This window comes from Xenopus tropicalis, chromosome 10, assembly GCF_000004195.4.
Source record: "Xenopus tropicalis strain Nigerian chromosome 10, UCB_Xtro_10.0, whole genome shotgun sequence".
NCBI lineage: Eukaryota > Metazoa > Chordata > Amphibia > Anura > Pipidae > Xenopus > Xenopus tropicalis.
In genome coordinates, this window is record NC_030686.2 from 49,450,741 (window position 1) to 49,473,352 (window position 22,612).

At 52.8% G+C, this 22,612-nt stretch overlaps 1 protein-coding gene across 1 annotated transcript in view; it reads left to right on the forward strand.

Moving 5' to 3' along the window:
* Positions 1-22,612, forward strand: part of stx8 (syntaxin 8) — a 65,604-nt gene that overhangs the window by 33,252 nt on the left and 9,740 nt on the right.

A 22,612-nucleotide genomic window follows, 5' to 3' on the forward strand; every position in this document is an offset into this window, starting at 1 on the left:
CACACAATAAGCTGTACCCCCATACTGTACTGTCTAAGGGAAACACTATGGCACCCCCTACCCATATGTATAAATACAAATATACAGAGAAGGAATGTTCTGGGCACACAATAAGCTGTACCCCCATACTGTACTGTCTAAGGGAAACACTATGGCACCTCCTACCCATATGTATAAATACAAATATACAGAGAAGGAATGTTCTGGGCACACAATAAGCTGTACCCCCATACTGTACTGTCTAAGGGAAACACTATGGCACCCCCTACCCATATGTATAAATACAAATATACAGAGAAGGAATGTTCTGGGCACACAATAAGCTGTACCCCCATACTGTACTGTCTAAGGGAAACACTATGGCACCTCCTACCCATATGTATAAATACAAATATACAGAGAAGGAATGTTCTGGCACACAATAAGCTGTACCCCCGTACTGTACTGTCTAAGGGAAACACTATGGCACCCCCTACCCATATGTATAAATACAAATATACAGAGAGGGAATGTTCTGGGCACACAATAAGCTGTACCCCCATACTGTACTGTCTAAGGGAAACACTATGGCACCCCCTACCCATATGTATAAATACAAATATACAGAGAAGGAATGTTCTGGGCACACAATAAGCTGTACCCCCATACTGTACTGTCTAAGGGAAACACTATGGCACCCCCTACCCATATGTATAAATACAAATATACAGAGAAGGAATGTTCTGGGCACACAGAGCTATACATCATAGTAAATGACATGTTTTGGGACAGTGGAAGGGTTAAACCGGTGATGAGAGAGTAAGAAAGAGTTGTCCTGGGGGGGGGGGGGTTGAGACACTGCAGCTGCTCTGTCGCTCTTCTCCCCTGGTTTAGTGAATAACATGGGGGGTCGGTGTGGGACAGTGATGGACAGGCCGGGATGCACAGCAGGAACTCATTAGGGGGGGGGGTCCATCATGCACGGCCCTCGCTAATCTGCCAGGAGCCCCCTCACTACAATAGGGCAAGGAACATTCCTGCTCCCAGGGGTTCCCCTTCCCTCATTGCTTTATAGATATATATTGTGTATCTCCTACTGTATCTACTGTAGGGATTCATGTGCCCCGCTATCAAATATATACGGGTATAAAGGCATGATAATGGGGGAGATGCACGAGGGGTTAATGGGGGAGATGCACGAGGGGTTAATGGGGGAGATGCACGAGGGGTTAATGGGGAGATGCACGAGGGGTTAATGGGGGAGATGCACGAGGGGTTAATGGGGGAGATGCACGAGGGGTTAATGGGGGAGATGCACGAGGGGTTAATGGGGGAGATGCACGAGGGGTTAATGGGGGAGATGCACGAGGGGTTAATGGGGGAGATGCACGAGGGGTTAATGGGGGAGATGCACGAGGGGTTAATGGGGGGAGATGCACGAGGGGTTAATGGGGGAGGTGCACGAGGGGTTAATGGGGGAGATGCACGAGGGGTTAATGGGGGAGCTGAACGAGGGGTTAATGGGGAGCTGAACGAGGGGTTAATGGGGGAGCTAAACGAGGGATTAATGGGGGGAGATGCACGAGGGGTTAATGGGGGAGCTGAACGAGGGATTAATGGGGGAGCTGAACGAGGGATTAATGGGGGGAGATGCACGAGGGGTTAATGGGGGAGATGCACGAGGGGTTAATGGGGGAGCTGAACGAGGGATTAATGGGGGGAGATGCACGAGGGGTTAATGGAGGAGCTGAACGAGGGGTTAATGGGGGAGATGCACAAGGAGTTAATGGGGGAGCTGAACGAGGGGTTAATGGGGGGAGATGCACGAGGGGTTAATGGGGGGAGATGCACGAGGGGTTAATGGGGGAGATGCACGAGGGGTTAATGGGGGAGATGCACAAGGGGTTAATGGGGGATCTGAACGAGGGGTTAATGGGGGGAGATGCACGAGGGGTTAATGGGGGAGATGCACGAGGGGTTAATGGGGGAGATGCACGAGGGGTTAATGGGGGAGATGCACGAGGGGTTAATGGGGGAGCTGAACGAGGGGTTAATGGGGGAGCTGAACGAGGGGTTAATGGGGGGAGATGCACGAGGGGTTAATGGAGCTGAACGAGGGGTTAATTTGGTTGTCCAACTTTGAGTTAATTAGTATGATGTAGAGAGTAATAGTCCGAGACAATTTGCAATTGGTCTTCATTTTTTTATTACTTGTAGATTTTTAATTATTTCCATTTTTGTTTGGCAGCTCTGCAGCTTGGCGTTTCAGCAGCTGTTTGGTTGCTAGGATCCAAATTACCTTAGCAACCAGGGAGTGGTTTGGATGAGAGGCTGATGTATGAATAGGGGAGGGAATGTATAGAAAAATAAGTAATAAAAAGTAACAATAAAACTGGAGCCTCACAGAGTGATAGTCTTTTGGTTGCCGGGGTCAGTGACCCCCATTTGAAAGCTGCAAAGAGGCAAATAATTCAAAAACTATAAATAATGAAGACCAAGATGCTTAGAACTGGCCTTTCTATAACATACTAAGCGTTAATAGAGGAGATGCACGAGGGGTTAATGGGGCAGCTGTGCTGCAGGATACAGACTCATGGACCTTGTGCCCCCCCTCGGGGTATTTGTCATCCTTATTGCCAACCCCCCCCCCCCGTGCCAATGTGGGTGACGTTATGGATTTACTCACGGTGCAGGTCACAACCTTTATATAACCAGGTCCGTTTCCCACAGAACCCCCCCCCCCCGGCCTATTTATAGCCCTTGGGCCGATGTACAGGAACCCCCCCCCTGGTGCCCGGGAGTGTTGGCGCGGGCCCATCGGTATCTCCTGCTGTCGGTGGGTGGCTGGCACGCTCCGCGCTTTGGCAACCAGCCGCTCGCGGTATTTACACATCTCCGTCAGTGGTCGCACATTACCTCATGGCGGTAAGAATTATGGGTTAATGGTTCCCGGACACCCACAGACTCCCCCCCCCCCAAGCCCACGGACCCATTCACTCCTGGAATTAATTGGAAGCCAAACGAGAGGTTGTTACCTTTCCTGCCCCCCCCAACCGGCGGGGCACCCACTGCGTGCCAGATGTTCTGCAGCAAATGGGCCTGACGTGATCAGCGCCACTGATTGTGCAACAGGCACAGGGGGTTCTGAACCACCTCCGGGCCCCTATGGGCTGGGCAAGCGGCTAGTGATGCCTGGAACATGTCGGCCAATGTGGCCAGTTCTACCAACCAGCCTGTTTGGGCCATTACAGAACCACGGATCAGCTGTGACACTGGTCCTGTGTGGACTCTGAAGGGGCCCATACACGGGCAGATTTCAGACCAATTCTGCAGTTTATCTGCCGGTTTATGGGCACCCCCCACGGGCCAACGCGCCCAATATCTGCCGTAAACTTGGGCAGATCCCAATTGAGCTGTGGTTCTTGGTCCGACGGTGCCTGTGCCGCGTTGGAATTGGATCGTTTGGCCCCAGGGCGGGTATAGGCGCCATTAGGGAGGAATCTCACCGTGTATCAGTGATATGGGGGGCGGCCCAATACCCGTGGGTCGGGCAGGTTCGGCCCATCATTCTGGCCACCGGATTTCTAGGTCTGCACCTTATAGATTAGAAAGCCGGAACCGGGAAGCCGGCAGTGTAAGGTCTCTGGCAGGGAGCTCGACCCGAACCCACCTGTGACCTGAAAATGTAGTGCAGACGTTGGCCAGAACCTGCTCGACCCACAGTCCTGTGAGTATCGGCCCAGCTTGGTGCTGTTTGGCCCATTACGGAACAACGACTTGGTGCTGTTTGGCCCATTACAGAACAACGACTTGGTGCTGTTTGGCCCATTACAGAACAACGACTTGGTGCTGTTTGGCCCATTACAGAACAACTCGGTGCTGTTTGGCCCATTACAGAACAACTCGGTGCTATTTGGCCCATTACAGAACAACTCGGTGCTATTTGGCCCATTACAGAACAACTCGGTGCTATTGGCCCATTACAGAACAACTCGGTGCTATTTGGCCCATTACAGAACAACTCGGTGCTATTTGGCCCATTACAGAACAACTCGGTGCTGTTTGGCCCATTACAGAACAACTCGGTGCTGTTTGGCCCATTACAGAACAACTCGGTGCTATTTGGCCCATTACAGAACAACTCGGTGCTATTTGGCCCATTACAGAACAACTCGGTGCTATTTGGCCCATTACAGAACAACTCGGTGCTATTTGGCCCATTACAGAACAACTCGGTGCTATTTGGCCCATTACAGAACAACTCGGTGCTGTTTGGCCCATTACAGAACAACTCGGTGCTATTTGGCCCATTACAGAACAACTCGGTGCTATTTGGCCCATTACAGAACAACTCGGTGCTGTTTGGCCCATTACAGAACAACTCGGTGCTGTTTGGCCCATTACAGAACAACTCGGTGCTATTTGGCCCATTACAGAACAACTCGGTGCTGTTTGGCCCATTACAGAACAACTCGGTGCTGTTTGGCCCATTACAGAACAACTCGGTGCTGTTTGGCCCATTACAGAACAACTCGGTGCTATTTGGCCCATTACAGAACAACTCGGTGCTATTTGGCCCATTACAGAACAACGACTTGGTGCTGTTTGGCCCATTACAGAACAACTCGGTGCTATTTGGCCCATTACAGAACAACTCGGTGCTATTTGGCCCATTACAGAACAACTCGGTGCTATTTGGCCCATTACAGAACAACTCGGTGCTATTTGGCCCATTACAGAACAACTCGGTGCTATTTGGCCCATTACAGAACAACTCGGTGCTGTTTGGCCCATTACAGAACAACTCGGTGCTGTTTGGCCCATTACAGAACAACTCGGTGCTGTTTGGCCCATTACAGAACAACTCGGTGCTATTTGGCCCATTACAGAACAACTCGGTGCTATTTGGCCCATTACAGAACAACTCGGTGCTATTTGGCCCATTACAGAACAACTCGGTGCTATTTGGCCCATTACAGAACAACTCGGTGCTATTTGGCCCATTACAGAACAACTCGGTGGCTGTTTGGCCCATTACAGAACAACTCGGTGCTATTTGGCCCATTACAGAACAACTCGGTGCTATTTGGGCCCATTACAGAACAACTCGGTGCTGTTTGGCCCATTACAGAACAACTCGGTGCTGTTTGGCCCATTACAGAACAACTCGGTGCTATTTGGCCCATTACAGAACAACTCGGTGCTGTTTGGCCCATTACAGAACAACTCGGTGCTGTTTGGCCCATTACAGAACAACTCGGTGCTATTTGGCCCATTACAGAACAACTCGGTGCTATTTGGCCCATTACAGAACAACGACTTGGTGCTGTTTGGCCCATTACAGAACAACTCGGTGCTGTTTGGCCCATTACAGAACAACTCGGTGCTGTTTGGCCCATTACAGAACAACTCGGTGCTGTTTGACCATTACAGAACAACTCGGTGCTGTTTGGCCCATTACAGAACAACTCGGTGCTGTTTGGCCCATTACAGAACAACCTGGTGCTGTTTGGCCCATTACAGAACAACGGCTTGGTGCTGTTTGGCCCATTACAGAACGACGACTTGGTGCTGTTTGGCCCATTACAGAACAACTCGGTGCTGTTTGGCCCATTACAGAACAACTTGGTGCTGTTTGGCCATTACAGAACAACTTGTGCTGTTGGCCATTACAGAACAACTCGGTGCTGTTTGGCCCATTACAGAACAACTCGGTGCTGTTTGACCCATTACAGAACAACTCGGTGCTGTTTGACCCATTACAGAACAACTCGGTGCTGTTTGGCCATTACAGAACAACTCGGTGCTGTTTGGCCCATTACAGAACAACGGCTTGGTGCTGTTTGGCCCATTACAGAACAACGGCTTGGTGCTGTTTGGCCATTACAGAACGACGACTTGGTGCTGTTTGGCCCATTACAGAACAACTCGGTGCTGTTTGCCCATTACAGAACAACTTGGTGCTGTTTGGCCCATTACAGAACAACTTGGTGCTGTTTGGCCCATTACAGAACAACGCTTGGTGCTGTTTGGCCCATTACAGAACAACGGGCTGTTGCCATTACAGAACTTGGTGGCTGTTTGGCCCATTACAGAACAACTTGGTGCTGTTTGGCCCATTACAGAACAACTTGGTGCTGTTTGGCCCATTACAGAACAACTTGGTGCTGTTTGGCCCATTACAGAACAACGACTTGGTGCTGTTGGGCCCATTACAGAACAACGACTTGGTGCTGTTTGGCCCATTACAGAACAACGACTTGGTGTTGTTTGGCCCATTACAGAACAACTCGGTGCTGTTTGGCCCATTACAGAACAACTCGTGCTATTTGGCCCATTTACAGAACAACTCGGTGCTATTTGGCCCATTACAGAACAACTCGGTGCTATTTGGCCCATTACAGAGACAACTCGGTGCTATTTGGCCCATTACAGAAACAACTCGGTGCTATTTGGCCCATTACAGAACAACTCGGTGCTATTTGCCCATTACAGAACAACGACTTGGTGCTGTTTGGCCCATTACAGAACAACTCGGTGCTATTTGGCCCATTACAGAACAACTCGGTGCTGTTTGGCCCATTACAGAACAACTCGGTGCTGTTTGGCCCATTACAGAACAACTCGGTGCTGTTTGACCCATTACAGAACAACTCGGTGCTGTTTGACCCATTACAGAACAACTTGGTGCTGTTTGGCCCATTACAGAACAACTCGGTGCTGTTTGGCCCATTACAGAACAACTCGGTGCTGTTTGGCCCATTACAGAACAACTCGGTGCTGTTTGACCCATTACAGAACAACTCGGTGCTGTTTGACCCATTACAGAACAACTCGGTGCTGTTTGGCCCATTACAGAACAACTTGGTGCTGTTTGGCCCATTACAGAACAACTCGGTGCTGTTTGGCCCATTACAGAACAACGGCTTGGTGCTGTTTGGCCCATTACAGAACAACGGCTTGGTGCTGTTTGGCCCATTACAGAACGACGACTTGGTGCTGTTGGCCATTACAGAACAACTCGGTGCTGTTTGGCCCATTACAGAACAACTTGGTGCTGTTTGGCCCATTACAGAACAACTTGGTGCTGTTTGGCCCATTACAGAACAACGACTTGGTGCTGTTTGGCCCATTACAGAACAACTCGGTGCTGTTTGGCCCATTACAGAACAACTTGGTGCTGTTTGGCCCATTACAGAACAATGACTTGGTGCTGTTTGGCCCATTACAGAACAACTCGGTGCTGTTTGGCCCATTACAGAACAACTTGGTGCTGTTTGGCCCATTACAGAACAACGACTTGGTGCTGTTTGGCCCATTACAGAACAACTCGGTGCTGTTTGGCCCATTACAGAACAACTTGGTGCTGTTTGGCCCATTACAGAACAACTTGGTGCTGTTTGGCCCATTACAGAACAACTCGGTGCTATTTGGCCCATTACAGAACAACTCGGTGCTGTTTGGCCCATTACAGAACAACTTGGTGCTGTTTGGCCCATTACAGAACAACTTGGTGCTGTTTGGCCCATTACAGAACAACTTGGTGCTGTTTGGCCCATTACAGAACAACTCGGTGCTGTTTGGCCCATTACAGAACAACTCGGTGCTGTTTGGCCCATTACAGAACAACTTGGTGCTGTTTGGCCCATTACAGAACAACTCGGTGCTGTTTGGCCCATTACAGAACAACTTGGTGCTGTTTGGCCCATTACAGAACAACTCGGTGCTGTTTGGCCCATTACAGAACAACTCGGTGCTGTTTGGCCCATTACAGAACAACTTGGTGCTGTTTGGCCCATTACAGAACAACTCGGTGCTGTTTGGCCACAGATCAATTGTAGTATCAGTTTGGGCCGTTACAGAACCACAGATCAATTGTAGTATCAGTTTGGGCCGTTACAGAACCACAGATCAATTGTAGTATCAGTTTGGGCCGTTACAGAACCACAGATCAATTGTAACATCAGTTTGGGCCGTTACAGAACCACAGATCAATTGTAACATCAGTTTGGGCCGTTACAGAACCACAGATCAATTGTAGTATCAGTTTGGGCCGTTACAGAACCACAGATCAATTGTAACATCAGTTTGGGTCGTTTCAGAACCACGGATCAATTGTAACATTTGTTTGAACCCTTAGAGCTCAGTTGTGGTATTGGTTCTGTTTGGCCCATAATTTGACTGCTCTCGGGAAGTCACTTTCGATGGCAGACCCGGCCTGATGGGCTAATTGCCCCCCGTGGGGCTCGGGGCAGTTCCTGTAGCCGCGCCCCACTGGGGCTTTTGGGGGATGTTCCCTGGGAGTTTCAGTTCTACAACATCTGGAAGGTCTCAGGATCCCAGCCCTGATCTCTACCATCTCCCGAGGTGCAAATCTGTCAGCTGATCCGACCCGTCCCAGAAGGTTCCTATTTGGCGCTAACACAGAGATCAGAGTGACGGAGTGACGGCTTTACGGCTCTCATGCTCCGCGCTCGTTATTCTCAATCATTCCCATGTGCTTCCCCTCGGCCCAATCCCAACATCAGCCAATCGCTGCGCAATATTCACTGGGGAAAAATGTGCTCCGTGACAGGCTCCCAACATGGTTCTGATTTGGGGATTGCGCCGAGACAGAAACTGTAGTGTAGATACACGTGCTATGGGGGCTGTTCCTGCTGAATTGTGCTTAGTACGGGGGAATCCCTATGTGCCATAGTTTTATGGTATCTCTCTGTACAGGCTATGGGCAAACTTAGGGGGCTGTTCCTGCTGAATTGTGCTTAGTACAGGGGAATCCCTATGTGCCATAGTTTTATGGTATCTCTCTGTACAGGCTATGGGCAAACTTAGGGGGCTGTTCCTGCTGAATTGTGCTTAGTACAGGGGAATCCCTATGTGCCATAGTTTTATGGTATCTCTCTGTACAGGCTATGGGCAAACTTAGGGGGCTGTTCCTGCTGAATTGTGCTTAGTACCGGGGAATCCCTATGTGCCATAGTTTTATGGTATCTCTCTGTACAGGCTATGAGCAAACTTAGGGGGCTGTTCCTGCTGAATTGTGCTTAGTACAGGGGAATCCCTATGTGCCATAGTTTTATGGTATCTCTCTGTACAGGCTATGGGCAAACTTAGGGGGCTGTTCCTGCTGAATTGTGCTTAGTACCGGGGAATCCCTATGTGCCATAGTTTTATGGTATCTCTCTGTACAGGCTATGGGCAAACTTAGGGGGCTGTTCCTGCTGAATTGTGCTTAGTACAGGGGAATCCCTATGTGCCATAGTGTTATGGTATCTCTCTGTACAGGCTATGGGCAAACTTAGGGGGCTGTTCCTGCTGAATTGTGCTTAGTACCGGGGAATCCCTATGTGCCATACAGGCTATGAGCAAACTTACATGAGACAAATACAAAGAGAAATACTTGCCCTTTAAAGCCCTTATTGGCTGGGGGGGGGGCAGTGGGAGTGATGTTCCTCTATGGAGCAAATGAACAGCCGCCCCATGTGCGGAAACTCTGTGAGAGGAAAAGCCGTGCCCGCTCTGTGCCCAACACGTGTTTGCCCTGTCAGGGCTGTGGCCGCCCAATATATCTCTCTGTGCCGCCCAATAGATCTCTCCGTGCCGCCGCTTTCTTTCCATTATTGTGCGGAACCGGACGGGGCTGAAGTCATTTCACCTCCCACATCATCTTTCTGCCGCTCACATTTTCCCTGCGCTCAATAGGCCAGAGAGCGGGGCTGCGGGGGATCCGCTACGGGCTGCGGCGGAACAATGAAAGTGAATGGGGGCAGCGTGGGGGCCACTGACTTTCCACTTGGGCTGGGAGAACGTTTCTATGTTTGCAAACAGAACATGTCACTTGGTGACCTGACCCAACATCACCCCTCTGCTTCCTTATTAAAGGGCAAGTAAAGCCAATGAATGTTATATACAACAGCCCTATAACAGTAATGATCCAGGGCTTTGAACTTGCCGTCTCTTGTGTGTCGGTGGCACCGCACGTGCTCAGTGGGCTCTGGGCAGCTGCTGAGATGCAGGGTTTCCCTGGCAACCAGGTAACCGTTATATTCCAAAGTTTAGGGTTAGCGTCCCCTTTACATTCCCTGATAGTGAGATGCAGAATCACCCAACCATGCTCCAGGATTGGCGGGGGGGTTGTAAGGTGCTGACCCCCATTTACTGCAAAGGAAGAAGGGGTGCAATAGAATTCTCTAAGCCTGGCTCCATCTGTAGCATCCTGCAAGTGAAACTGGCGTATCGAGTGCAGCAAACAGAGAGCCCCCTGCTGGAGGAGCTTGGTACAGCAGCAGATGCTTTCTTCTCTCTCTTGGGGGGTTTCAGGGGGGTCCCTCGTAGCCGTAATGTAAAGGGGGGGTACCTGGAGAAAGTCCGGCGGATGAGCCCCCGTGGGTGGGGGGGTCCCTCTGCTTTCTATAAAGCTGCCGTCACCCCGTGCCGTGGGATAGTGCTGCGGCCGAATGGGGCAAAGAATGATCAAATCCCCAGGGTGGGGCAGATGGGGACACGCGGGTTTCAGGGTACCCCCTCTCTCCGCCCCTTTCTGGGTCAGCGCCCCCGGCCGGCTCGTTTCTCTCATCACTGGCAGAAAGAATAGAAATTCCCACTCCCCACATTATAAATCAGGAATACGGAGGAAGCAGAGGTACCTGCGGGGGGGGGGGTACTAATAACAGGGACACGCCCCCTCCCTTGCGCAGTGACATAAAGCTTCCCCCTCCCGCGCAGCTGCCAGACATGTGGTTCCCACCCATCCGCAAACATTGTTCTTTCCGCTGGAGTCGCCCCGCGCTGACAGGAGGCGCAATCTGCCAGTGATTAGGGGCGTTATTAGAGCGCAGCTCGTTATGGAATCTCTCCGCTTAGTCACCGAGCCTTTGATGCGCGGCTGATGGAAAGTCTGTGAAGTCTGGCACCGGCTCCACCACGCTGGCTTGTCCTGAACTGAAAGCACATGGCCGACCCCCCCCCCCTCCCGACGCCGGGAACTACAGTGGCTCTCATGGGTCAGTCTTCTTGTGCAAAAGGAAACCATGTCCAAACTGTACTAAGTACAATTCAGCAGGAACAGCCCCCTAAGTTTGCCCATAGCCTGTACAGAGAGATACCATAAAACTATGGCACATAGGGATTCCCCTGTACTAAGCACAATTCAGCAGGAACAGCCCCCTAAGTTTGCCCATAGCCTGTACAGAGAGATACCATAAAACTATGGCACATAGGGATTCCCCTGTACTAAGCACAATTCAGCAGGAACAGCCCCCTAAGTTTGCTCATAGCCTGTACAGAGAGATACCATAAAACTATGGCACATAGGGATTCCCCTGTACTAAGCACAATTCAGCAGGAACAGCCCCCTAAGTTTGCTCATAGCCTGTACAGAGAGATACCATAAAACTATGGCACATAGGGATTCCCCTGTACTAAGCACAATTCAGCAGGAACAGCCCCCTAAGTTTGCTCATAGCCTGTACAGAGAGATACCATAAAACTATGGCACATAGGGATTCCCCTGTACTAAGCACAATTCAGCAGGAACAGCCCCCTAAGTTTGCTCATAGCCTGTACAGAGGGATACCATAAAACTATGGCACATAGGGATTCCCCTGTACTAAGCACAATTCAGCAGGAACAGCCCCCTAAGTTTGCTCATAGCCTGTACAGAGGGATACCATAAAACTATGGCACATAGGGATTCCCCTGTACTAAGCACAATTCAGCAGGAACAGCCCCCTAAGTTTGCTCATAGCCTGTACAGAGAGATACCATAAAACTATGGCACATAGGGATTCCCCTGTACTAAGCACAATTCAGCAGGAACAGCCCCCTAAGTTTGCTCATAGCCTGTACAGAGAGATACCATAAAACTATGGCACATAGGGATTCCCCTGTACTAAGCACAATTCAGCAGGAACAGCCCCCTAAGTTTGCTCATAGCCTGTACAGAGGGATACCATAAAACTATGGCACATAGGGATTCCCCTGTACTAAGCACAATTCAGCAGGAACAGCCCCCTAAGTTTGCTCATAGCCTGTACAGAGGGATACCATAAAACTATGGCACATAGGGATTCCCCTGTACTAAGCACAATTCAGCAGGAACAGCCCCCTAAGTTTGCTCATAGCCTGTACAGAGAGATACCATAAAACTATGGCACATAGGGATTCCCCTGTACTAAGCACAATTCAGCAGGAACAGCCCCCTAAGTTTGCTCATAGCCTGTACAGAGAGATACCATAAAACTATGGCACATAGGGATTCCCCTGTACATTACATAACACGGGGGGGGGTGCATATCTGGTAGCCAATCAGCAATATCCTTAGCCACACACTGGGGGCGCCCTTGCTGCAGCCATAGTGGGAATAGAGAGTCGCTGGCCCCTCGGCGCTGCCTCAGCCGACTCCGATAAATTCATCACAGGCAGATAATGAAAATAAGTCGTTAAATTATATTAGCTAAAGGCCGAGCCATAAAAAGAAAACCCTCCTTTTAATTTGTTGTGGGATCCCATAACCAGCGAGGGGCCGGGGGGCCGGGGGGGCTCGGCACGTGCCGGGGGATTAGTGTTACACGTCCCATGGAGTCGCTGGGGGAGCTTTTATGGGGCTTTTTATGGCTCTGGTTTTCCAGTAGGGAGATAAGCGCCGACTCTCCGGCCTTTATGAGCAGCCCCTGCGCTTTACTGTCAGGCTCCTACACTGTAGGGGGGGTTTCCTGGGGGCACATTCAGCCCTTTATACAGCCCTGTTATAGGGGGGGGGGGCTGTTTGTGCTTCTGGGTACTGGGAATGCCAGGGGGGCTGTAAGGTGCCACAGACAGTCACTATTTATTGGGCTGGGGGGGGGCTGTTTGTGCCTCTGGGTACTGGGAATGCCAGGGGGGCTGTAAGGTGCCACAGACAGTCACTATTTATTGGGCTGGGGGGGGGGCTGTTTGTGCCTCTGGGTACTGGGAATGCCAGGGGGGCTGTAAGGTGCCACAGACAGTCACTATTTATTGGGCTGGGGGGGCTGTTTGTGCCTCTGGGTACTGGGAATGCCAGGGGGGCTGTAAGGTGCCACAGACAGTCACTATTTATTGGGCTGGGGGGGGGCTGTTTGTGCCTCTGGGTACTGGGAATGCCAGGGGGCTGTAAGGTGCCACAGACAGTCACTATTTATTGGGCTGGGGGGGCTGTTTGTGCCTCTGGGTACTGGGAATGCCAGGGGGGCTGTAAGGTGCCACAGACAGTCACTATTTATTGGGCTGGGGGGGGGCTGTTTGTGCCTCTGGGTACTGGGAATGCCAGGGGGGCTGTAAGGTGCCACAGACAGTCACTATTTATTGGGCTGGGGGGGGGCTGTTTGTGCCTCTGGGTACTGGGAATGCCAGGGGGGCTGTAAGGTGCCACAGACAGTCACTATTTATTGGGCTGGGGGGGCTGTTTGTGCCTCTGGGTACTGGGAATGCCAGGGGGGCTGTAAGGTGCCACAGACAGTCACTATTTATTGGGCTGGGGGGGCTGTTTGTGCCTCTGGGTACTGGGAATGCCAGGGGGGCTGTAAGGTGCCACAGACAGTCACTATTTATTGGGCTGGGGGGGCTGTTTGTGCCTCTGGGTACTGGGAATGCCAGGGGGGCTGTAAGGTGCCACAGACAGTCACTATTTATTGGGCTGGGGGGGGGGCTGTTTGTGCCTCTGGGTACTGGGAATGCCAGGGGGGCTGTAAGGTGCCACAGACAGTCACTATTTATTGGGCTGGGGGGGCTGTTTGTGCCTCTGGGTACTGGGAATGCCAGGGGGGCTGTAAGGTGCCACAGACAGTCACTATTTATTGGGCTGGGGGGCTGTTTGTGCCTCTGGGTACTGGGAATGCCAGGGCCTATTTTTAATCCCAGTCCAGACCTGCAGGCAACTGGCGCCATGGTAGGAGCACACGGAGACCCTCACGCCATGTTCTCCCCCAGTCTCCCCGACCCTCACCCCATGTTCTCCCCCAGTATCCCCGACCCTCACGCCATGTTCTCCCCCAGTCTCCCCGACCCTCACACCATGTTCTCCCCCAGTATCCCCGACCCTCACTCCATGTTCTCCCCCAGTCTCCCCGACCCTCGCTCCATGTTCTCCCCCAGTCTCCCCGACCCTCACACCATGTTCTCCCCCAGTATCCCCGACCCTCACTCCATGTTCTCCCCCAGTCTCCCCGACCCTCACCCCATGTTCTTCCCCAGTCTCCCCGACCCTCACCCCATGTTCTTCCCCAGTCTCCCCGACCCTCACACCATGTTCTCCCCCAGTCTCCCCGACCCTCACACCATGTTCTCCCCCAGTCTCCCCGACCCTCACACCATGTTCTCCCCCAGTCTCCCTGACCCTCACCCCATGTTCTCCCCCAGTCTCCCCGACCCTCACCCCATGTTCTCCCCCAGTCTCCCCGACCCTCACACCATGTTCTTCCCCAGTCTCCCCGACCCTCACTCCATGTTCTTCCCCAGTCTCCCCGACCCTCACTCCATGTTCTTCCCCAGTCTCCCCGACCCTCACTCCATGTTCTTCCCCAGTCTCCCCGACCCTCACACCATGTTCTTCCCCAGTCTCCCCGACCCTCACCCCATGTTCTCCCCCAGTCTCCCCGACCCTCACTCCATGTTCTTCCCCAGTCTCCCTGACCCTCACACCATGTTCTTCCCCAGTCTCCCCGACCCTCACACCATGTTCTCCCCCAGTCTCCCCGACCCTCACACCATGTTCTCCCCCAGTCTCCCCGACCCTCACACCATGTTCTCCCCCAGTCTCCCTGACCCTCACCCCATGTTCTCCCCCAGTCTCCCCGACCCTCACCCCATGTTCTCCCCCAGTCTCCCCGACCCTCACACCATGTTCTTCCCCAGTCTCCCCGACCCTCACCCCATGTTCTCCCCCAGTCTCCCTGACCCTCACCCCATGTTCTCCCCCAGTCTCCCCGACCCTCACACCATGTTCTTCCCCAGTCTCCCCGACCCTCACTCCATGTTCTTCCCCAGTCTCCCCGACCCTCACTCCATGTTCTTCCCCAGTCTCCCCGACCCTCACACCATGTTCTTCCCCAGTCTCCCCGACCCTCACACCATGTTCTCCCCCAGTCTCCCCGACCCTCACTCCATGTTCTTCCCCAGTCTCCCTGACCCTCACACCATGTTCTTCCCCAGTCTCCCCGACCCTCACACCATGTTCTCCCCCAGTCTCCCCGACCCTCACACCATGTTCTCCCCCAGTCTCCCCGACCCTCACACCATGTTCTCCCCCAGTCTCCCTGACCCTCACCCCATGTTCTCCCCCAGTCTCCCCGACCCTCACCCCATGTTCTCCCCCAGTCTCCCCGACCCTCACACCATGTTCTTCCCCAGTCTCCCCGACCCTCACCCCATGTTCTCCCCCAGTCTCCCTGACCCTCACGCCATGTTCTCCCCCAGTCTCCCCGACCCTCACGCCATGTTCTCCCCCAGTCTCCCCGACCCTCACGCCATGTTCTCCCCCAGTCTCCCCGACCCTCACACCATGTTCTCCCCCAGTCTCCCCGACCCTCACCCCATGTTCTCCCCCAGTCTCCCCGACCCTCACACCATGTTCTCCCCCAGTCTCCCCGACCCTCACCCCATGTTCTTCCCCAGTCTCCCCCCCCACTGGGCAGTGCTGCTTTGCACTAATTAGGATAACGATATGAACCCATTACTCACAGTGAGTTACTAGATGATATTTTGGGGTGCAAGTAGATCAGAACCAGACAGAACCGTAGCTCAGTGAACACTGTGAGTCTCTTGGTTTCCCCCTTGGGCTCCTTTAAGAATAAATAATGAGGCCCGGGTGCTTGATGGGTCCCGGGGGGCAGTGGGGGCCCCATTCCGACAGGGCCGTGTAACTAAACGCTAACACATGCCGTGCCCCGGGGGCTAATGGAGCGGGAGCAGCGTGGGGCAGATGTGCAGATCCGACACCGGAACCAATGGCACTTTGTCATGTTCCCCCACTCACCGCAACGATTCTTCTTCCCCTTTAAACGACTCCCCCCTGAATTAGCCCAAACGGTTACTAACGAGCAGCTCATTAATATGGGTCCCCCCCACCCAATGGGACTAATGGATCTGTTTGGGCCATTTGTACATACCCGACTCCCCCAGTCGTGCAGGAACGACATGTCCCGGGGTCAGACTGTCAGGCCTCGTCTGTATTAATGGTCTCGCTGTCAGGAGTCACTTTGTGGCACCGTCTCTCCTCTATGGGGGTAACAATGGGGCAGTGGGGCTTTTGTCTCCGTAACATGGAATTATCTCTGATAATATAGATTTTAGTGCCGTATTATTGAATAAGCTAAAAGCATCCCCTTGTTCATTACTGAGGGCCCCCCCCCCCCCCCAACCCCTTCCCGTTACCCCTGTGGGGGGTACATTATAGAATTCATCTTTATAGTTATTGTATCATTCAAGGACTTTATTCACTGGGGCAAGTATCATATATTATCTGCCCTCTTGTCCCGCCTACTTAACATTAGTGGCCCCATGTTACTTGTTGCCATGGCCTCCCCCCAGGATACCATTAGTTTAACTGAGAGGATCTAATGGCTGAAATCAATGGCGCTTTCAGGGTAATGTATTAAGTGTTACATTTGCCCACATCTAGTAACCAATAGCAACCAGTCAGATGGCTTGTAACTTCAGCCTGCTGATTGGTTGCTATGGCAAACTGAAATCCATTTATTGCATTGGAACAAATGAGGATGATATTTGCAGCACTGCAGCAAGGCGAGGAGGCAGTATATGGGTTAGATATCCAGTAATGCTGGGAATGGGAAATATTTGTCATATTTTCTCTGCGCCCCCAGACTGGTGTAGCTGTGGGTGCCCCCGGGCCTGTCTGCATTGTGGTTATTTACCCCCCCCCCCCCCCGAGTCATTGGCTGTAATTGCCCCGCTGTGCACCTGTACTGCCCCTGCACGTGTTCCTCATCACCCCCAGGGGGCTCCTCTGAGCTCAACGTCATCTGATTAGAGAATAAGCTGTGACCCCCCCACCCTTTCTGGGCCACTGGGAACAGGCCGAGCAGGGTAGGATGGGGGGGCCCTCTGGGATTTCTGCTGCTGATTTATAATCCAATCCCAGGAGTTTCTCACTTAGCCAATAAATTAGCCATTAGCTCTGTGGCCCAATCATACAGAAAGCCAAGGGCATGATGCCCCGTGTGGGGCAGACAAAAGGAAATGGTTTTAAATTGCCCCAGGGGCAGGAGGAGGAATGTGTGAGATTGTGTGCGGGGGGGGGGGGCACACCTGTGATGGCTGATTCCCAGAAGTCTGTGCTGTTATGGCAGGACCGGACCTGTTTCCTTACTGAAGTGATGTTTCCAGTGGCCCCCACAGTGCAAGGCGGGGGGGGGGGGGGTGCAAATAAATGATACAGAATGGACTGGAACCTTCCCGCCCCTTCCTATACAGAGAGATACCATAAAACTATGGCACATAGGGATTCCCCTGTACTAAGCACAATTCAGCAGGAACAGCCCCCTAAGTTTGCTCATAGCCTGTACAGAGAGATACCATAAAACTATGGCACATAGGGATTCCCCTGTACTAAGCACAATTCAGCAGGAACAGCCCCCTAAGTTTGCCCATAGCCTGTACAGAGAGATACCATAAAACTATGGCACATAGGGATTCCCCTGTACTAAGCACAATTCAGCAGGAACAGCCCCCTAAGTTTGCCCATAGCCTGTACAGAGAGATACCATAAAACTATGGCACATAGGGATTCCCCTGTACTAAGCACAATTCAGCAGGAACAGCCCCCTAAGTTTGCTCATAGCCTGTACAGAGAGATACCATATAACTATTGCACATAGGGATTCCCCTGTACTAAGCACAATTCAGCAGGAACAGCCCCCTAGGTTTGCTCATAGCCTGTACAGAGAGATACCATAAACCTATGGCACATAGGGATTCCCCTGTACTAAGCACAATTCAGCAGGAACAGCCCCCTAAGTTTGCTCATAGCCTGTACAGAGAGATACCATAAAACTATGGCACATAGGGATTCCCCAGTACTAAGCACAATTCAGCAGGAACAGCCCCCTAAGTTTGCCCATAGCCTGTACAGAGAGATACCATAAACCTATGGCACATAGGGATTCCCCTGTACTAAGCACAATTCAGCAGGAACAGCCCCCTACGGTCGCTCGTAGCCTCTAAATAGCTATAACATGTCTGGTCATTGAGTTTTCCATCTGCTAATTGTTACTATCAGAGGTTAAAGTTAAAGGGGAAGGCATCTCTGGGACATGTTGTTCCAATCTGCGGATATTTTGTAACAATCATACATATTTATACTCTCCATTCCTCGTTTGATCCGGGGGGTAGTCTGGCCGCCATTTCCAGGGTGTGTGAGATCCCTTTGAACTCCTCTAACCCAATGGCTGCCGGTTCCCCGGAGCTGCCCGGTTTGGAGTTTAGTTGCCCTTTGGTAGCTTTGTCGCCCGCAGTACCAGCACTCGCCACTGGATGATTCGGCTGAACAGACCCCAGGGGGGGTTTGGGGCCCAGCAATACTAACGGGACTCCTGCCCTTCTGTTTTCAAGGGCAATCTGATCTGTCCCAGAGTCCTTTGCTCCCCGGATAATTGTCTGGAAACGGCACAATCGCCCCCTACATGCCCAACAAGTGGTTCCTATCTGCCCCGGGGGCCACACGTGCTTCCAATTAGGGGACCCGTTATCCGCCGGCGAGGATTTTCCGAATATTCCCCCTATAAATATCGCCCTCGCCTGTGTTATTGGGACTGGTGACCACATCTGGCCGGCGGCGCCTTCCAGCAACATTAAAGAGTAGTGTTTGGGTTGGCAGCCGCGCCGCCGCGGTACGTGCCAATTGGGTAATGGCTATTGGAAGCCCTTACGTTCTCCCCCAATATGGCCGCAGCTTTAACCCTTTATGGACTAGGGCTGATCCTTAGGGGTCGGTAGCTGGGGGGGGGGGGCAACTCTGGAAGGTACTGTTGCACCTTCTTCCTATTGGCCGCAACCATTCATATGCCCCAACCAGGAGTTGTTAGTCCCTGGGGGCATCTTGGGCAGCACCACCACAGGGCCCCATACTAAAAAGTCCCCCAATTATTAACCCATTGGTCACCTGTGTGGAGGGCAGAATGGGGCCCAATGAAGAGACACAAGGCCACACCCATTATACCAAAAGCCCCTCCTACAATCCAACAACCCATAAATCTCTATGGGGCCCCTTGTGCCATAGGGCCCCCAACTGCAGGACCCACCTCCCTGATTGCACCCCTTAAATACACCTGCCCCATACCCATCTGAACCCCCCCCCGCCATTTAAATGGATGAGATGTCCCAAACGGAGGCGGGCAATCAGTTTTGGGCGGAGCCTTAGTCTGATATCTCTGCCTACTCCACTTTTGGGGCTTTTGAGTCACGTGACGAGAATGGCTTGGGTTTGGCCTCAGGGCTCCTGCCCAATAGCAGGGGGTGCTACTGGGAACAAGCACCGCCCCTATGGGTGGGGCCTGGGGGTGCTTCTGGCTCTGTGTTTACCTGATGTGACACTTCCACCCCCTGCTGGGACTTCTTTGTGTTCTCCTCGGGGGCGGGGCTTTCCCCTATGCAGGCAGGAGCCCTTCCTGTGTTCATGTAGAACTTCCTGCTTCCTGCCAGAGCATGTGACGCGCAGCCCCGCCCCCTCGGCAGCCCCAGAACAGGGAAATGTCACACTTTGAAGGCAAAGTTGTCCGGTTAGTAAGGAGCCGAGTGTTTCTCTTTGTGTGCGGCCGGTGGGGATTTCATGCAGGGAGGCCGGCGGCGCCGGTTCTGTAATGGTGTCCATTTGCCCTTAAAGTCGGAAACTTTCCGGGTGTCAGAGATGGGAGAAACCCATTCAGTGTTACAGTTGCCCCCGTTACCCCTCCCATAGCAACGCTCAGAGGGTCCCGGGAGTTGTAGCTATGTATGTGGCACTCAGTGCCGCCCGGGCCCCAGCGGGCAGGTCGTCTCAGCACACAGGTGCCCCTGGCACTGCAGGTGTTAACAGGTGAGGGGGGGGGGCAGAGTGCCGCTATTGGGCGGGAGTTGGACGCCGCACTATTTTCCCTCCCAAATAATAATGAATTCCCAGGCCTGAAAGGGAAAGCGCTTGGAATAATATAAATCTCATTTACTGCATGTGTTGGCACCGCGCCATGTTATACACTCAGCGTATGGGCACGGGGGCCAGTCCCTACACCGTAACCACGTGAGGGTGAGCCCGGCAACCGGAGTCAGGGGACATTCCATACGATTTATCAAACTGTGAGTTTAATACATAACTCCTCCCCCGCGTTCTGTTTATTCCTATGGGATTTACAGAAGGGGATTTATCGATGGGTGCAATTAGAACTCACCGCTAACGATCCCACAGGAACCAATAGAACGAGGGGGATTATGTATTAAACTCACATCTGCCCCTTACGCTCTGCCTGGAATGTGCAGGGGGGGGTATTTATTCTCACTTTCCCTCCCAGTGTGAGGAGAGACCCCGAGCCCCTCCACCTGTTCTGCCCCATCCTAGGAGTGAGCTCTTATTGGTTATACGGGGCAGGAATCTGGGGAGGGGTAAATATAGGGAGGGATGGGGGGCAGTAGGGCCAGACAATTGGGGGAGGGAAGGAGAGAAGAGTTGGGGGCCCTAAACTTGCCGGGGTGTATTTAGTTCATTATTTGGGGGGCTGGGTGCCGACATGGGGCAGCTCTGCTGGGGACCCCCCGGGGCAATGCTGAACTGGGGGCAGAATGGGGCAAATGAGAGAGTCGGGGGTCCCTATGGCCATTTAGCTCCATGAATAAACAAAGCCCAGGCCTGTATGTGGGACGGGGGGGGGGGGGGGGGGGGGGGGGGGGGGCTGCTGTAACCCGAATACCAAGAACAACATGAAACATCCCTGATGGGGCTCTGGGGGTTACAATGGCACGGCGCAGAGCTCTGCCACTCACACACGTGCCCTTATCCATCAGCGGGATTTGCCCCGGCCTGGAGCAGTACAAAGGGGCTATTCCCACCCCTGTGCCCATTGGCTCCCCAGCCTGAGGGGGCAGCACAGAGTCACGGAGTGCTCTGCTGGGAAAGCAGCGACCCATTGGTTCTGTATGAGAGAGAATGGCCTAAAGAGCTTACAGTCTAGTCTTCTGACGGAAGTAACTGTTATTTAGGCCGGGCATGTTCCTATTTGGAATAAGTTTGCTGTTGGCAGTATCTGCCCATCTCACATAAAAATGCCACCTGGTTGCTATGATCTGTCAACATAGCAACCAGAAAGCAGATTCATAATGAAGCTAGATTATTAGTTGGCTGAGCCCAGCCCGGCTCTGGGAAGCGAGGATGATGGGAAATGAAGTTCTGGGTATGGATAAAGATACCCCCACGTGGGGCAAAGCTTCATGTGCAGTTAACTCATTCTTGCTTGGGGAGCAGCAGAATATTTGCCCCCCCCCCCCAGTTGCACCACGTGAGGGGTTTTGTGCGAAGGGCTCATTTGCCTCATAATATTCCAGTTTGACAGGGAAAATGCCCCGGGGGCCCCACAACAAACACGGCTGCACTGTGTTACCTGCAGGGGCCAAACGGAACGTTCCATGGAAGGAATTCTCCCTCGGCCTGTGAGCTCACACGTCTGAATTCCACACCTAGCGTGCCTCCCCGGGGGTGGGGGGCGCTATATGGATATATGGAACCCCCCCCTGGTGCTGCTTCTACCTGCCCAAGGGGCTTCTGGGGCTACTGTGAGACCCCCTTTGGGTCAGGAATAGAAATGGGGGGGCACTATTTTGATATATGGAACCCCCCCCCCGGTGCTGCTTCTACCTGCCCAAGGGGCTTCTGGGGCTACTGTGAGACCCCCTTTGGGTCAGGAATGGAAATGGGGGGGCGCTATTTTGATATATGGAACCCCCCCCTCCCGGTGCTGCTTCTACCTGCCCAAGGGGCTTCTGGGGCTACTGTGAGACCCCCTTTGGGTCAGGAATAGAAATGGGGGGGCACTATTTTGATATATGGAACCCCCCCCCCGGTGCTGCTTCTACCTGCCCAAGGGGCTTCTGGGGCTACTGTGAGACCCCCTTTGGGTCAGGAATGGAAATGGGGGGGCACTATTTTGATATATGGAACCCCCCCCTCCCGGTGCTGCTTCTACCTGCCCAAGGGGCTTCTGGGGCTACTGTGAGACCCCCTTTGGGTCAGGAATGGAAATGGGGGGGCGCTATTTTGATATATGGAACCCCCCCCCTCCCGGTGCTGCTTCTACCTGCTGAAGGGGCTTCTCTGGCTAATGTGAGACCCCCTTTGGGTCAGGAATGGAAATGGGGGGGCGCTATATAGATATATGGAACCCCCCCCGGTGCTGCTTCTACCTGCTGAAGGGGCTTCTGGGGCTAATGTGAGACCCCCTTTGGGTCAGGAATGGAAATGGGGGGGGCGCTATATGGATATATGGAACCCCCCTCCCGGTGCTGCTTCTACCTGCTGAAGGGGCTTCTGGGGCTTATGTGAGACCCCCTTTGGGTCAGGAATGGAAATGGGGGGGCGCTACAGTAACAGGGGGCAGTTATTTGCCACAGCCGGGGCTTGTAAATCTGCTGTGGGGTA